Genomic DNA, 19,474 nt, shown 5'->3' on the forward strand with positions numbered 1-19,474 from the left:
TTTGAATCTATAACAATAAAAGGACAGATCTGCGGGTCTATGAGTGTGTAACCGCCATAGCACCAAAAGGAAAGAACTCAGACACTTGAAAGTTTGCACCCGTACTAAATGAATCCTGAGGATTTGAACCTGAGTATTATTAACTTGTCTACTTGCGTGTATGCATGCTCATCTTTTCAATAATGCAAATTTGTGAAAAACCACATAAAAAGTAAGTGGTTCCCTAGATTACCATTACTCGCACCTTGATTATGTTAATTTTATATTTTACAATTTTGCTGAACATCCTCCGCACATTCAGCTCTAAGGGTATTACAATCAGAGTCAACCTGATATTCGATTATGAGTAGCCGAGTAGGCTGCAATTGCTGTTCATTGGTTGCCCTCCCTCTGATTAACAGTTATAATTTAGGGATGGCTATGCTTATATCTTTGGAATCTCTGATGTAGACATTTATCCAGCTTATCGCAAGTTCCTAACTCGGTTTGAGATATCGGTACCGATTAACTGGTCTAGAAAAAAGTTCAAACAATACGAATATTATCAAAATGCTGCATTTCAAACTTGTACGTGTGCATCCGTTAAAAAATGTTAACAAGCCTTAAAAGAATTCATCTCCGATTATCAAACATTTCAAAATAAGCACATAAAGTTGCTCATGATTTTAAGCTCTTTCAGGCTTTAAACATGACTTGAAATAAAACCTCTATGCAGGGCCGGATTATTTATTAGGCACATTGCATAGGGCCTACGAAAATTATGGGTCCATGAAAATTTTCCTTAAAAGTTAATCTTAGAGGGCCAAAATATAATAAACATAAAAACATGAAATATGCATTTCACTGTAAAATCTTTATTACATCTTTAAGTTATACGATATATTTATGTACATACGCATTAATTTGTGTACTCATATTCAAATAAATATATAGCCGATATTTAACTACAGTGTATTAACACACATAAACAGATAGTATACATTATACGCATATAAATACTAACATTTCAAGCCACAATTTATAATTTATATACCTATAATTTATCTAACTTTTGGTTTAACTTGTACTGCTGGTAGAGTTTTTGAACATAAGGTGCCTGGAGCCTACGATCACCTTGATCCGGAACTGCCTCTATAACATCTTTTCCTTTATATATATATATATATACAAAACTTTCGTGATTAATCAAAAATGTTATTGTCTTGAAAAAGATTCACATTAAAACTCACAACCTAATAATAATGTCAGACCATCCTAGTCTTCTAATAGTTGGTATAGTTCATTAATATTTGGTAATCATAACAAGTATTTAAAACAAATAAAAGGTTAATTATATGTACACATACATATATATATATATATTAGCTCCGTGGGTGCTGTAGGTACTTGAATGTCCCAAATATTTGTTAATGCAAGTACCATTAATGACACTAAAGATGTGCAAAAAACTAAAAAACAGCAATTACTCATACATGGTAAGAGGCCCCCTCAATAATTTTTGGTGCCCATTTATACAAGCATTTGAAAAAAAGAATGTGAGATTTAAACAGCCACATCAAGCAATACAGGCAAATCATCCAAAGTTTCATGTGTTTTAAGGTTTTTGTGTTTGTTTGTTCGTTTTTTGTATCAAAAACACATCAGGCTGTTTGCTGTAAATTCGAAGACCTGCCGCTGTCATCGGGGACGGGGGATCCTAAAATTTTATGAAGCAAACTACAGGATATTACCATCACAACACACTTCCACGTGCAGGAAATGGTTTATTTAAACATATCAAGTTGTGTGTTACGAAAGACTTGACAATTTAACAATATTATATATACCATCTTCAGTTTTCTAAAACAAGCTACAAAAGGTTTAATAAATCACAATATACCTTCATACAAATGACAATGGTTGATAAAGAGAAAATTTACACGGTTAAAAAACATGTTAAAACATGTTTTAACCCACGATGACGAGAAACCCACTTAAAGTAAAAATATATCTCAAGACGTCTGGTATGGGTATTAAAACTTTTATTAATATAAAGTATAGAACAACTTTGTTAACCGGAAGATGACCAAAAAAGGTCAAAACCTTGCTTTCTATTTTAATAAAAGTTTTAATACCCATACCAGCCTTCTTGAGATACATTTTTATGTTAAAACATTTTCAGCCAGTAAAGCAAACGTCAGTACAAATTTTTCTGAAACAGGCTATAGGTTTTTTCAATCACGTGCAATCATATACTTTTACGTGAAAGAAATAGCTAACGAAAAGTTGTTTGTTTGTTTGTTCTGAATTTCGCGCAAAGCTACTTGAGGGCTATCTGCGCTAACCGTCCCTAATTTAGCAGTGTAAGACTAGAGGGAAGGCAGCTAGTCATCACCACCCACCGCCAACTCTTGGGCTACTCTTTTACTAACGAATAGTGGGATTGACCGTAACATATAACGCCCCCCACGGCTGAAAGGGCGAGTCTGTTTCGTGCGACGGAGATTCGAACTCGCGACCCTCGGATTACGAATTGAATGCTTTAACCCACCTGGCCATGCCGAGCTTGCTAACTAAGAGGGAACATACACATATGATCGTCAATAAAACAGATAATTTATACCGAAAATTGCATAAAAAACCTGTGCATGCTAAAAGCTCAAAACCTTATTACGTTCTACCGCTATTCGACACTAATATCGTCCTAATTAACGAACTAACTCAGAAATAAAAATTTTATTTACAGCTAACTTACTGAAGCGCTTAACCCTGCGAAGGACGGTGTAAATGTTTCAATTTTCTTGAATATTTATACAGATTAAGACAGTTCATCTCATATATTTACCACATAACCTGAAACAGCTATACACATAAACATCATATACATATATATACATACACACATTTATGACGTTTATATATAGCTGTTTCAGATTATGTGGTAAATATGAGATAATCTTAATCTGGATAAACACACACACACACACACATATATATATATATATATATAAAAAGAGAGTTTTTTGTTTTCGCTTTAATTTCGCGCAAAGCTACACGAGGGCTATCTTCGCTAGCCGTCCGTAATTTAGCAGTATAAGACTTGAGGGAGGGCGGCTATTCATCACCAGCTATCGCAAACTCTTGGGTTATTCTTTTACCAACGGATTGACGTCACATAATAACGAGAATGTTTAATGTGACAAGTATTCGAACCCGCGACCCTCAGATTACAAATTAAGCGCCTTAACCACTTGGCCATGCCAAGCCTATATAGAGAGAGAGAGTTAAATTTGAAATAAAAAATATATACCAAAACTATTTTAGTGGTTTCTTTGTTTGTTTTCTTATAGCAAAGCCACATTGGGCTATCTATTGAGTCCATCGACGGGAATCGAACCCCTAATTTTAACATTGTAAATCCGGAGACTTACCGCTGTACCAGCGGGGGGCCGATTTTAATGACAACTTGCAAACGCGAAATTTAATATTCAAGCCGTTTTATTAATCATTTAAGGTATCATATGTGTTACGTCACCAGTGTATATAACCGACTTTACGACACTAAATGGCAACAACAGATAAAATTAAATAATTTTTTCGTTTGTTTGGAATTAAGCACAAAGCTACACAATGGGCAATCTGCACACCGTGGGTATTGAAGCTTGGTTTCTAACCATGCGAGTCCGCTGACATACCGTTGTGCCACGAGGGGGGCAAGATTAGATAAGAAATGTCAGATATACAAGTAGCAAAGTTACTAACGTGTTGAAGAACAGTTTTAACCAGTTTATTATTCAACATAAAGTGAATAAAAATTGCTTTCCTCCTTCTTAGAACCAAAAAATATCGTCAGACGTTTCCCTTCGATCGCCATTTTTAATCGTAGCGTTTAGGCATAGCTTCACGTAAAAAGTGTACTATTTCTTCAGACGCTCCAAAATATTTAGTGTCTGAAAGTATTTCTCAATAAGACCGCTACAATTTTAAATAGCATGTAATATTGAATTTATTAGGGGTGATATGGTTACTTTTACAATTTGATAATGCTTCCTCGTTTTTGTTTCTATAAACAACGTGATGTCTTATGCCATTTAAAATTTCAGTTATATATATTTTCTCAATCAAATAGAACATAGCTCAATATACCACACTGATGGTCTACTAGCTACGATATTTCGCACAAAGCTAGACAAGAGTTATAGGAGTATAGCTTGTTGTTTGTTTGTTTTGTTTCATTTCCCACACAACTACTGGAAGGCTACCTCCGCTAGCCATATCCAACTCTGAAATGATAAACTAAAGGAAAAGCAGCTAGCCAACATCATCACCCACCAACTCTTAGACTACGCTTTACCAATAAACATTGGATTGACAGTCATATATTATAACGCCCAAACAGGTGACAGGGCAAGCATATTCAGTGACGGCTTTCAATTCCACAACCTGGAGGGTGCGAGTCGAGCGCCCTAACCACTAGGCCACAGCGCATAGCAGTTCTTATTTCTGAACTTATAGAATAAAAGGAAAAAAGCTAGTCTTAGCATCCACCGCCATTTCTTGGGCTACTCTTTGTTTCATCTAATACGGGAATTTGACTGTCACTGTAACGAGGTTCTCAAAATGCAGTACGCGTTTTGCGGTAAACGGTTCGCGAGTCATGAATCCTCGGTTTAACATTCTGTCGAGTTAACTGTAGGCCTTGCCCGGTACTCAGTGAGTCTGATAGAAGTAAAGAAAATTATGTTTATACCAGGTTCAATATAAATTAAATATGAAACACGAAATACTTTTTTTTTTTATCGGGGAGGGGGGAGTTGGTCCTGTCTATCTGTAAAATAAACAGATTGTCTCACACTATACTACTAAAGTGACGTACTCAGGATTTGAAATTTGGAGTGGGGTGGGCAAATTACAAAGTGAGTAGAAATCAGATGAATGGTATGGACGATGAAAGAAGGAAGAGAAAGAAGTATTTGTCATTTCAGTATATTTTTGTTGTTTTATTGAATGCGAACTATGAACAGAAAATAATGAAAATCTTAGGATTCGTCCGGAGATAGCAGGAGTCCACAATTTCCCGTTTCTATTGTGAACTAATGTTTTGCTACGCATCTGAAAAGCACCTCCCTCCCACATACACACTTGGTACAGCGTTAATGTTTGAAGGCTAATAACGCTAAAACTGAGCAGCTAGCCTATTGTGAAACTTTGCACTAAGAGAAAAATAACAACTTGAAATTAACTGTTAAAAATAATTATTTAATAAATTATTTTAAACATTCTATTCTTTCTCTGCCACACGTCGCTACCCATACAGGGGTATTCTATGGTTCAAAGCAAATAAAGTTAGAAAATTACAAAAAAGCTTTGATAACTCGTTGCCCATGTAAAAGTGGGTTTAATATTAAATGCTGTGCTGACATAAATTTCAAACTGCCTCTTCCCCCAGTAGCGGCCCGGCATGGCCAAATGTGTTAAGACGTTCTACTCGTAATCTTGTGGTCGCGGGTTGGAATCCCCATAGCACCAAACATGCTCGCCCTTTCAGCCGTGGGGTGTTATAATGTGACGGTCAATCCCACTATTCGTTGTTAAAAGAGTAACCCAAGAGTTGGCGGTGGGTGGTGATAACTAGGTGCCTTCCCTCTAGTCTTACGCTGCTAAATTAGGGACAGCTAGCGCAGATAACCCTCATGTAGCTTTGCGCGAAATTAAAAAAAAAACAGTAGCACAGCGGCATGTCTGCGGACTTAGAACGCTAGAAATAGAATTTCGATACCTGGGGTGTGCAGAACACAGACAGCCCATGTGTAGATTTATGTTTACCTTCAAACAAACCAAAAACTCACGCTTCTTGAAAGTTAATACAAGGCAAAAAGAATAAGATAATTTCTAAATTATTTATTCAAAGTATTAAGATTGGTAACAACTATCGAAAAAATGTAAAAAAGGTAGCATCTGTGAATTTATTCTTTTAAAAGGATTCCAACATTAATCATTTATTTAAAGTTTCATTTAACGTAAAATATAAAAAAAAGTTTTATGGAACACAATTAGACTGAATCAAAAGTACGTGTCTATTGTTGAAATTTGATCATTTCCACCAAACTTAAAGTTTCCTAGTTCATAATTTGTGGAAACGTAGCAGATGTTTTTGTAATGAACAGTTTCCTTCTTGTTTATTTGCTTTTATTTTATTTAGCAAACTAACATTACCTAATATATCAGTGAGGGAATACTGTGATACCAGAACAACAATTGCTACACCTGGTCACGCACGTGATGGTCTAAATTCTAAAAATATATTATTATTCAAATGAAAAGAAAAAATAAAACTAGATTCATAATGCTACACGTCATGAACATCTAATACGGTGCGCGTGTTTGTGAACTTTATATGTTCTTACGATGTAGATTATCTTCTTGTTTCGGATAACCAAGCACAGTGCCACGAGCTCTATCGATCTGCTCTAAACTATTAGGCGAGAGAGAAAGCTTGGTTTGGTTTGTTTTGAATTTCGCACAAAGCTACACGAGGGCTATCTACGTTAGCCGTCCCTAATTTAGCAGTGTAAAACTAGAGGGAAGACAGCTAGTCATCACCACCCACCGCCAAATCTTGGGCTACTCTTTTCCAACAAATAGTGGGATTGACCATCACCTTATAACACCCCCGCAGCTGAAAGGGCGAGCATGTTTGGTGTGACGGGGATTCGAGCCCGCGACCCTCGGATTACGAGTCGAGTGCCTTAACCACCTGGCCATACCGAGCCCTGAAATCTTAGAAACTGCTTGACGAAAGGAAATCGGGATCTACTGTAAGCTACATAAGAAGGTATGACATTAGAAACTACTTTAAGAGTGCCCACTGTACAGTAAGCGTGAAACTACGTGACTGGAAGCTGCTTTAAACTGTATACCTTACTGTACTCTGCTTTAAAATTGGAGAGTATTTTTGTCGCGCCTTATACACTTAAAAACACGTCACCTTGATTGTGTAAGATTATAGAGAAGAAATAGTTTTAAACGTGTCACTACGACGAATGAATACGGTCAATTTCGGGGTAACCTGTGTTACTTAACGTACCAGATTCTCAGAACATCCACAGCACCGAATATTTAAAAAACCCCACCTTACAGTGACAACCTCTTTGGCCTCATCTGTACAGTCCCTGAGGTTAAAGTAAGTAGGACAGAGGGTAAGGTAGCTAAAAATATAAGTAAAAGGTGTGGCAAATAAGTCACGGGAAAAGTTTACAGTAAACACGCCCCTACAGTAGATCTGAAATCTTACAAATGTTAAAAACCGGATTTCGATACCCGTGGTCAGCATGACGAACATAGCCCATTGTGTAGCTTTGCGATTAACAGCACTAAAAAACAATTTGAGATATTAATCACCAGTATAAAAAAAAGTAAATATGTGACTATCATGCTAGAATGGACGGAAACTAAAGACTTTTCAAACGTCGTCTTCTACAATATTTTTTTACAATAGTTGTCGTCCATTCCAGTACACCAATCGTGAATATTCTGCCAAAGTAACCTGTCAAAGAATGTAAATATACTTTGAATGCAACAACAGTAAAACGTTATTAGCAGGGTAAAGCTCCTCAACGCAATATTCAAACATTTATTACATTTGTAAATAATTTCAAACGACTTTCCACGCAACAACGTTAAACTTTTAACTACAGCGAATCAAACAGTGAAAGCTTCAAATAATCTCAAAAGCACCTATAGCGTTTTAAGTCCGTTATACTTCACCACTACACCACTAATTACCAATAAATTCCGTCATCAATATTAATCTGAAAGTATATTAAAAGTATAAATAACAAAAGGATTCGTTTATTTGGTCTTTATCATGGGGCCGGGCATGGCCAGGTGGGTTAAGGCACTCGACTCGTAATCCGAAGGTTGTGGGTTCGAATCTCCGTCACATCAAACATGCTCGCCCCTTTCAGCCGCGGGGGCGTTATAATGTGACGGTCAATCCCACTATTCGTTGGTAAAAGAGTAGCCCAAGAGTTGGCGGTGGGTGGTGATGACTAACTGCCTTCCCTCTTGTCTTACACTGCTAAATTAGGGACGGCTAGCGTAGATAGCCCTCGTTTAGCTTTGCGCGAAATTCAAAAACAAACAAACAACTATACAATGTCAAAAAATAATAATGTTAAGCAACATCAGCATTGAATCAGTGTAAAGTTTCTGAAAGGCTCTTCACATTATATAGTTATGAACAGATATGAACTAGTATGCAAGTTTTTTTAACGATTCTCGACGAAATAATATTTAAATATTATTGGTAATGAGTCTTGTTTGGTTTGTTTGTTTTTTAATTTTGCGCAAAGCTACTCGAGGGCTATCTGCGCTAGCCGTTCCTAATTTAGCAGTGTAAGACTAGAGGGAAGGCAGCTAGTCATCACCACCCACCGCTAACTCTTGGGCTACTCTTTTAGTGAGTCTAAAAAGTAAAGGTCTTCCAGACCCTTCGCTACAAGAACATTAATAACTGTAATTATCAAGCTATTATAATACTTAGCCTAATATTTTCACCAAAGCTTTCCATTGTAAATGTTTATAGAAAATTAACACACGTTACTGGTTCTATATTTTATTTCTCGAAGAAAAAGAATCGTTATTACTACACAAGGAAAATGATAATCCCCCGGTAAAACACGCACGTCACTAATCTGGTTTCAATGCTGAAAGAGAATGGTGAATTTTCAGCGAACAACACACGCTCTAATAACATTAAGGGCGAAACTAAATATTATATGGAAGTATGATGGGTTATTTTACTGCTGAAATTTCATTTCTGAAACTTTCCTAGCTAAGAACACATCAGACATAATTTGTTCTCTCTTGCTGTTAACAAGAGGTTTACCCTATGTTGAATATTGCAGCGTTCAACGTGGTTTTAAATAAATAAAATTTACTTTCGATTCTTAACTGGTAATAAAAAACAAAAACTACGTACCTGTCATCTACAATTAGTGTGATTCAAGGGAATCTTAATCAATGTGCATTGTAATTATAATTTGTTACCATTAACGGTAATATTTAAATACAACTTTACAAGTGCACGTGCGGCATATGTATAGCTGGGCGAATGGATGCGATTATACGTATATATACATATTAAGTAAACCACATGACATAAGAAACACGATTCCTTCCGGCGTTGTGCCAACATGCAATTCAATTTCTTTTATATCAACACTAGTTCGAAGTTGTAGTTACAAACAACGTATACACGTGCGCCACGTGGACGAAAATGTTGAAAACAGTAAAAAAAAAAAATTAGTTCTTGTAAAAGCGCTGAAGATAATAAAATGTTCTTATCAAGTAGTATTTTTTTATTCTTCTGAGAAATATATCTACAGTTACTTTAGCCTAAGTAACGAGCTGCAAAATAAGCTAATGTAACTCAAATCCTTCTTTCAGAATAACAGTGAACTAAACAGCTTCATTACGTAACTTTAAATAATTATACTTGTTGATATTAGTGTGATCTATATCAGAAGAGGGTAAGATAAAGAGACTGTCTCTGCCACGCAATCCCAATGTTTTGACGGTAGAAAAATCGTAAACTGTTTATATCATTCCTCGGAACCTACAAAAGGCATCTTTGTACTAAATTTCGTGTAAGTTGGTTGACATACACATGGATAATTCACAGATACCTCAAATTGTGCTTACTCTCTGAAAAATTCAGGAAAAGACAAAAGTTATCTATATCTCTGTTTGAGACTTTAAAAAAAGAGAGAAATGTATCTTTGTGTCATATCCAATGTAAATTGGTCGAAATAATTGTCAATAAACCCTAAAATTATACGTTTTTGGCATTTTGACCCCAACTAAATTAGTAAAAATGAATAAATCAGATACTTTTTGTCAATATGCGCGACTTGTAAGAAAGTATCTATGTACTAAATACCACGTAAATTGGTCAAAACACAGCCAAGTATTTCATCAAAAATCACCAAATTATCTTTTTTTTTAGTGAGCTCTTATTCCCCTAAAAAGACTCAAAATGGGTAAATTCATTTTTTTGTTGCTGTTATGTTGGTTATACAATGTGTTTGGTACATACAAATGTTTAGTTATATTTTTTTTTAATTTTCATCTTTGCTGTAAATATAACTACACAGGAGCTAAAAATTAAAATTAACAGGGGTTTTTTCACCCCTTAAAATCCCTAAAAATGTCTAAATGAAAAGAAAAATCTAGGTATATTGGACCAAGAAATAACCGTACCAACATTCAAGTTAATCTGCCGAAAAATGTCAGATAGCGGTCAAATGAAAAGTGTTTAAAAGAAAACCAACCAATAGAAAAACTGTATCCTTGCGGAAAATAAAGACACTAAAAAATTATATGAAATGAAGTTAACTTATTACTGTGTTATGTGTGAACCCACACTAAAAGTAAAGAAATGAATACTACAATTCACTCTATCCAGTGTCACATGTGGTATTTCCATTACTGCAAGTATTATCAAACTAAAGTTAAACAGTAAAGTCAAATAAAAGTTATACAACAATTAAACGTGGCAAAGATTTCCTCACATTGATAAATCAGCTTTAGTTACTTGCCTCGTAAAATGATTTGATGTGTTTTTCCAGCTCATAACCAAACATACCTTTAGGTATGAAAGCGACAACGACCCACGCGTGGTCTAGTCGTTAACGTCCCAGGCTGCGCGTTAAAAGGTGTGCCACTGAAAATAGCAATTCTCACTTTCAGCTATGAGAAGAGTTATAAAAGTGACAGTCAATCCCGCTATGTGTTAACGACAGTGAACTCCGATAACAAGTTGTCCTCTCTTTTTTTCAACATTTCAAAGTGAGGAATGGTTCTAGTCGAGTCTTAATATCTCTGATTTGGTTGTTTACCTTACAAGTTGCTCTTCAGGTCGAAAATACTAACTACGTGAAACCAAAACCTTAAAACTCCAAAAACACACAAGTAAAATGAATATTTAAGTTAAACTCTGAGCAAGTGACATTTTGAGTACCGAAAAAGTTAAAAGAATTGTTTTGTTTTGGAGAACTTGTTATTGTGTTCAATATTTCTTTTCTCATTTGGTTCTCATCATTAACTGATCTGTTAAGTTCAGAGTACAAGCACACATCCTTTTCGTTTGATTCTCAGGACGATCTAGACGGTTAGATTTGGAATATATGCAAAGATCCTTCTCGTGTACTAATCAAGGATCTAAACAGTTAGGTTTAGAATATATGCAGAGATCCTTCTCGTGTACTAATCAAGGATCTAGAGAAGTTTAGAATATATGCAGAGATTCTTCTCGTGTACTAATCAAGGATCTAGACAGTTAGGCTTAAAATAAATACAGAGACTTCTCGTGTACTAATCAAGGAACTGAACAGTTATACTTGGAATAAATGCAGAGATTCTTATCATGTAATCTTCAATGAGCTAGAGAGATTCAAAGTTCGTGCAAACCTTCCTTCTCTTTCGGTCTTCATAATGATCTGGACAGTTAAGTTCAGAATATATGCACAGGTTCTTCTCGTGTAATACTTAATGATCTGGACAGTTAGATTCAAAGTAAATGCAAATTCCTTCTCGTTTTTACCTCATGACGATCCGGAGAACTAGGCTTAAAATACATGCAGACATCCTGCAGTTGACGCTCCCTTATTTCCTAATATTAACATATTTAGAAACGTTGTATTAACTTTAATCATCCTCTGTTTTCCAGTTCAGTTCAGACCAAATATTTAATTCTACCTTCTCAGGGTCTACTTTATTTAGTGAAAAAAATTACTCAGGGTGTCCTTCTCAGCATATTTCCGCCAGCATCTAATTTTTATTCCTAACTTACCGAGAAGAGGCACTGAACACAATAACATGAAATAGAACGGCTCTAAATGACGTAAATAATTCCTCTTTATCTATAACTCTACATTGTTCTAATTACATCCAATCATTGTGCTTAGAATTAACAAGGCACCCATGCACACAACACAATGTTCCATTTTCACATCCATATTTGTAACACTGGAAATAGTACATCTTCCAAGTCTGTCTACATCCATCCTCTGACTTTACCCATACCATGTTGATGTGTGTTTTTAATATCAAGAACAAATTTATATATTTTTTGAAACCATATATTAAAACTTATGTTTTAACCACTAACATATGGAACATAAACGGATTATGCCGGAATATTTTTCCAATAAATATACTGTGTATTCTTGACCATTCTTTATTTAATAGCAAAATGTAAATTTTCTATCGTTTCTAAAACATTCCCGGCAGCAGCGTAAGTTTCTAGTTTACCAGTCAATCTCAAAAGGCAATCTATCGAGGTTAGAATGCAAGGCTTATTTATATCTGCAGGTTCATCCTTTGGAGCCGGTTACCTTAATCAAAATGATTACATGTTCAGACAAGAGTAGCCCAGAAGTGGAAGGTGAGTGTTTTTTGACTAGTTGCCTTCCTCTATTAGGTCAAAATTACAAAATTAGCACAAACAGTTCTTGACTAGTTTTGTGCAAATATCCGAGAAAAACAACAAGAAATTCTATCATGTGACTCCAAATTATTCTAATACATAACTATTATTTCATTACAATAAACCCATTTAAAAACGTAAACATAAATATGACACTGTGGCATAAAAAACATCTTATGACAATATACTTCCTTAGATAACGATTTACTAAATCTAATTTTTATAATACTCCTCTAAGTGGTCCTTGAGACTAAATTCAAACATCTAAAAACAGAACTGAACTGAGATGGTGTCTGTATTTGCTGTATTAAAGAATTTACTTTTTCTTGTTCCTGGGTAAAAAGTGTTACTTCCCAATTGCTTATGCCTAAAGTAAATGGAAAAGACTTATTTTTCTCTTTGAACTTTACTTTTGTGACCTGGGAGCGTATAACGAAAACATGATGGGAGACTATATTTGGGGGCTGATACGTGAAAGTGATTTACAGTCGCAAATCTCGAAAAACTACTCACTTCTAAACATTTTTGTAAAACTTTAGTATAAATACATGTAAATCTTGATTCATATGTTGTTTTATTCAGACTTTATGTACATGAAAATATGCAAATTTGCCCGTTTTTTACATACAAAATAGGTTAATTTATAAATGTCATTATCCAGGTCACAAAAGCAAAGTTTGAAGGGAATAATGGCTATTTTCTGTACTTTTACAACATAAGCAATTAAGAAATAACACATACTATCAAGGAACAACATTTATGTTACATAATGTCATCTAATCTTATCTGTCATTGCTATCTAGTGTCGTTAAGTCAGTTATATACACTGGTAACGTAATACATATGATACCTTAAAAAATTAACAGAACAGCTTCAGTATTAAATTTTACGTTTACAAGTTTACATTAAAGTAGTTTTCTTATAGATTTCTCTTTTATCTCAAATTTAATTCTCTCCATATACATATAGGCCCAGCAAGGTCAAGTGGTTAAGGCGCCCACGGGTTCGACACCCCGTTACACCAAAAATGCTCGCAGTTTCGGACGTGGGGACGTTATAACATTACGGCCAATTCCACAATTCGTTGATAAAAGAGTAAATCAAGACTTGGTGGTAGGTGGTGATGACTAAAAGGAAGCTGCCTTCCTTCCCTCTAGTCTTACTCTGCTAAATTAGGGACGATTAGCGTAGGTAGCCCCCGAGTAGCTTCGCGCGAAATTCAAAAAACAAACTGTATTTGCTACCTTCCATGTGATCGCACTTTTCGAAAAAAAAATTGTTACTGAATATTAACTGTTTTAAGTTTCTTATGGTTTCTTTAAAGAGTTCGGTTTCATACAAACAAAAATCTGAGCAAAAGAAAGTCTGAAACGTTTCTTTCTAGTTTATTGCATACCAATAACAAACTTTGTTAATACCTACCCGTAGCGGCATCTCTTGATAGCAACCATCGTCACAAAACCACTTCAGCTTACATCCAGCCACAATATTCTGTTATTTGCAGGGGCGTAGCCAGAAATGGCCATTGGGGGGGGTCAGTTTGAGTGCTTGATGTAAGCGCCGCAGGCGCGAAGCCATACTACGGGGGTTCGGGGGAATTATCCCCCGGAAATGTTTTAAGAAAACCATAAAAGAAAAGCCTGAATTATGCATTCTGAGACCACCTTTTTGGCAAATTTCAAAATAGCACACTGAGGTGTTTGTCTTATTTTTTTAATCATAAATATATATATAAGCCTATATTTATAATATATAACTTGAAGTTATCAGGCCCAGCAAAGTAGGCCAACAATCCTGTCATCAACATATAAAATATAGAGTCACTCAGGAGAGTGCAAAATATACGAATAGTGTCTATAATCTGTATTCAAATATCATGGACAGTGTATGTTCAGATTCACTGGATTTCAAGAATTAACTTCACAAATAAACAGTGGGTGGCACCGTGGCAGGCTGATAGCACCATGGCACTAACCTAGTACCATTGACGCCATCTATAGTGAATGATAAACAATCATTCACTATGTCAAGCCTGAAAAAGCAAAAGACACTGCATGGGTTCTTTAAACCCATTCATGAGGCTGAACCTGTTCAAACTGCTGCAGCCAATCAGGTTGAATCAGAATTGTCAGAGTCATCACCGTGGCCTTCTACCAGTGCTGCCACTACCACCTCAGGTCCAGTCTGGTACATTGGAAATTACATTTCTGATTATGTAAGCATTGGTAAACAGATAAGTCGACTCCTCATTGTATTAATTTTTTATTAAAAATTATGCAAACACTCTGCATCATTGGCTTTCACAGTGGAGATGGCTACTCTACAATCAACATGCAAAGGGTACTTTCTGCAAGTACTGCTGTTTTTTTTGTTCCTGATGGTGCTGGTGTTGGAAGCCAGAAATTGGGACAACTAGTGAAATTTCCATACACAAATTGAAAGAAGGCTGTTGAAGACTTCAAGGCACATGAATTGAAACAGTACCAACAAGACAGCAAAGAAAAAGCTAACAATTTTCTACAGGTCGTAAACACAAGTTCATCTGTGCACTTGCAGCTTGATGCAACTTACAAGCAAGAAATTGAACAGAACTGGCAATATTTAATGCCTGTTATTGATACTGTATTGCTGTGTAGGAGACATGGTTTAGCTTTGAGGGGAAAATATGATTCTGGTCTAATGTTTGTTGGTGAAACTGATGAGGAGCCCATCAATAGTGATGGGAATTTTCGGACAATGTTCTACTACAGGGCAAAGGGTGATGTCAAGCTTTCAGCAAGCCTTAAGAGTACAAAGAGGAATGCTACGTATCTGAGTCCTCAAATTCAAAATGAAATCATCAATGTCTGTAATACTCATGTTCTTGATGCTTTGGTCAACAGGGTTAATGCTGCAAAGTGTTTCTCAATATTAGCTGATGAAACAATAGATATTTCAGGCATTAAACAGTTTTCGCTGTGTGTTAGATATTTGCATGCCAATGACAACTCTGTTGCAATGAGAGAAGGTTTTTTTGCAATTTATACCTGTTTATGATGTGACAGGCAGAAACTTGGCTGATGTTATCATAACCAATCTGACAAAATATGGTATTGACATGGCTTACCTGCGAGGACAAGGGTACGATGGTGCTACCTCTATGAGTGGGAAATTCAATGGTGTCCAGAGACACATAACTGATAATTCCCACTTGCACCCGATGTACACTGCAGTGCCCATTCCCTAAACTTGGCAATTTCTGATGCTTGTAAAGAATTTCCTGTGCGAACTTTCATGGGAGTAATTTCAAGCATTGAAAACTTTCTCAATACACCCAAACGAAAGCACGTTTTGGCTCTTTCGGTGGAGAATAAAGCACCTGAATCGAAAAAAGGTTTGAAAGGTTTCTGCCCCACCCGGTGGGTTGAGAGGCATGACTCAGTTAATGTCTTTCTAGAATTAATCCATGCAGTTGCAGATGCCCTTGAGACCATACCAAGTTGGCAAGACAGAGATTCTGCCACGCAAGCCAATCAATTGTTGTGTTCTATAACACAGCCAGAATTCATCATCACTCTACTTACCATTGCTAAATTGTTTTCCTTTAGTTTACCTCTGTGCAACTAACTGCAGCAACAGAACATTGATTTAGGTGCTGCGATGCATCATGCAGAAATAGTGGAAGATTTAATCCGTTCACTCAGAAATAATACTGTGAATGAATTTAACAACATTTTCTGTGAGGCTCAAACTTTGTGCAGTGAGCTTCAAATTGACATAATAATGCCAAGGCAGGCTAAAAGACAGATGTACCGTGCTAACACACAAACCACTAGCCCTGAGGAGTACTTTCGTATTGTTGTATTTGTACCATTTGTTGATCACTTTCTTTCACAAATATGTGACCGTCTGTCCAGTCACAAAACTCTCCTTACAAACTTCATATGTCTACTACCATCAGAATCTACCACAAAACGGTCAGAACCTACAGCACAACAATGTGACCAAATTAAAGAGTTGGTCAATATATACATGGCTGACATTGACAGCACTTCACTAGCTGAAGTAGGTGAACCTAGGGTTTGGTACAAATCACTTGCAAACAACAGACCAAAAAATGTCATAGATGCATATGCAATGTGCAATGCAGAAATGTTCCCAGTCATTTCTAGACTGTTGAAAGTATTTGCCAGGCTGCCTGTGTCAACGAGATCAGTGGAGCGTTCGTTTTCAACTCTCAGAAGATTCAAAACGCATTTGAGAAATACCACCACTGAAGATCGATTGAATAGCCTGGCCTCATTATACATTCACCGTGATATTAAAGTTGAAACAAACTGTGTTGTAGATGTCCTGGCAAGAACGAACAGGTGTTTGAGCCTTTCATAGATATTCAATTGTATTTCTCTAGTTCTGACAAAACTTGCTGTATTAAAAGAGTGTTCAATCAGAAATTTGAATTTGACCATTTGTTGTGTGTGAAATTATCTGCCATGCAATCACGGATATTTATGAAACTTCACAGGTGGCAACTGAACTTGTCTAAAAAGTTTGGGTCCTAGGGGAGTGTTTTAACCCCCAACCCCTCTACGCTCCTGGTTATTTGTATTTTGTCTTTGTTATAATGAAAGATAGTAAATAATCCTACCTATTATAAAGACAAAACTACTAATTTTTCAATGATAATAGTGAATAATCTTTGTTTGTATATTTTTGAATTTCGCGCAAAGCTACACAAGGGCTTTTTGCGTGAGCCGTCCCTAATTTAGCAGTGTAAGACTAGAGAGAAGGCAGCTAGTCATCACCACCCACGGCCATCTATTGGGCTACTCTTTTACCAACAAATAATAGGATTGACTATAACATTATAATAACCCCACGTCTGAAAGGGCGAGCATGTTCGATGTGATGAGAATTCGATTCCACGACCCTCAGACTGGAAGTCGAGCGCCTTAACCACCTGGCCATGTCAACGAAACTTAAATCATACTATTACCTTTAACATGTTTTAACCATTTTCTTAAGTAATTCACATACGTTCTACCTAAGCAGTGAAAATTTTCGCTTTTACATTCAATTTTTACATAGAAAAATTATGTTAACTTTTACTTATTAGTTAAATATTAACTTAATGTGACAAATGATTCCCAAACTAATAACGTATAAACACTAGTAATGCTGAAAAGTTATTTTAAAAGTAGAAACTATAGGCCTCTGTAATAAAAACACATTGACTGCTGAAAATTTTTCGGCATTTCTCATACCTTATCTATCGTGAAACCAAAATGGCAGTCGTATAAAAATAACAGAAATATCTTCTCTCTTTCACAATTTACGAAACCTTTCATATATCGCTATAATTTGTAAGTTTAGTTGGGCGATGAGAGACAAATGTTCTCTGAAATGCTCTTTACACATGTAGTATAACACCTTAAAAATTGAGGTTTAAACGCCGAATGTTGGTGAAACATTAGAAACCAATAGGCCTGAATTTGTGATAAAAATTACGTTCACTATATTGATGTTTTTCCCCGGTTTTTCGCAACTTGACCACTGACGATTCAAATTCAGACGCGTAAAAATATTTTAAGTCTTATCTTTTACCTCGCATGTAAGGCCTTTCATATTATACTAGATTTCATTATTGAATTCTAAATGAAAATAAAATGAAAGTGAAAAAGAACCTGGAATTAATGTTATTTTTATCACAAATTTTAGATCTATTTGTATCCTTTGTATGGTTGTTGAATAAAGCTATGAGAAGGCTGTCTGTGCTAACCACCCCCTCTAATTTTGAAGTGAGAATCTAAATTTTAGAAGGAACACAGATAGATAGTCAACATCACGTACCGCCAAGTTATAAGATACTCTTGCCAGCACATATAGTATGATATGACCATCGTTCTCATAACGAACTCCTGGGTTTTAAAGTGTGTACTATATTACACTTTCGGAGTAAGTGTGAATATATAAAACATTTATTTTTTTCTTTTAAGTAAATAACTTTCCAAGATTTACAAAATATCTGAATATATTATATATTGTTATGCATGCATGCCTATTTACAGAAATAAATAAATAATGAAATACATTTCAGTTTTTCACATCATGCCTTAAAACTTCTTTGTTTTCTGTATACATCATTCAAACTCCTTACATTCGAAGAGTAATAAATTTTAATATAATACAAATTCCCTTAAATACTTATATATCTATATACTTTTGTTTTCTGGGTATTTTCTATTAATATCGATAATACGGTGATATCCAACTACGCTAGTTTCGTTTCATATTGTAATTTAGGCATTCAGTTTACCTAGTTTAATCATTTGTCGTTATATGTTCAGCTTTTAGGTAAATACCTCTTAACATAATAATTAATAGCAAATATAATAATCAATATTTAATTAAGTTTAAATTTAATAACCCACGAAGTAGCACTGTATGTACAAAGCGTAATTTTGTTACATTGATGGGAATAATAGAGTCTACATAAAATCGAAGTTCATTACAGAAACCGGCTTCTACTACTTATGTAGTACTAACCAGTAGTAGAAGAAACCTAACAGTTACACCGCAGTGTTCCCACTACGTCAGAGATATTTAGAGATATTCTAAAAAAAAACACTTAAAATTCACATTTGTTTTCGAAATTCCCGCTGGGCTACTTTTCGGTAACGTTTTAACAGGTTTTCGTTCAACAAAGATCAAATACGTTCTTTCTAACAAATTTCAAGGTCATTTAACATTACTCACCAGTCCCGTTATCACCTTCATCCAGTTTAGACAAACCCTGCCCAACGCTCTTATGTTACCTCCTATAGAGGCCGCTGTAAATCCTTATTACAACAACATAATAGAAAATTTATATTCATATTTTGAAACGCTTCGTATTATTTCAAAATTACTTATTGATGCCAGAAATTTTATATCATGTTATAAGATAACCGGATAAATATAATTTTCGTCATGGATGCTAGTTCTGCAAAAAAACCGCGGAACTGAGCTGTTCCTTTCTTGCGATCA

General features: G+C 35.5%; 1 protein-coding gene across 16 annotated transcripts in view; it reads right to left on the reverse strand.

The window, feature by feature from the left end:
• Nucleotides 1-19,267, reverse strand: part of LOC143226188 (putative fatty acyl-CoA reductase CG5065) — a 122,271-nt gene extending 103,004 nt beyond the window's left edge. For 4 of the 16 annotated variants that reach the window (XM_076456822.1, XM_076456814.1, XM_076456812.1 and 1 more), the window contains exon 1: nt 8,963-9,162. The gene's annotated coding sequence lies outside the window, so the exon portion shown is untranslated. Of the gene's footprint in view, nt 1-8,962; nt 9,163-19,204 lie in introns of those variants that run through there. The other 12 variants (XM_076456833.1, XM_076456832.1, XM_076456816.1 and 9 more) reach the window with 7 other exon arrangements.
• Nucleotides 19,268-19,474: the final 207 nt, after the last annotated feature.

Source organism: Tachypleus tridentatus, chromosome 9, assembly GCF_004210375.1.
Source record: "Tachypleus tridentatus isolate NWPU-2018 chromosome 9, ASM421037v1, whole genome shotgun sequence".
NCBI classification, from domain to species: Eukaryota; Metazoa; Arthropoda; class Merostomata; order Xiphosura; family Limulidae; genus Tachypleus; species Tachypleus tridentatus.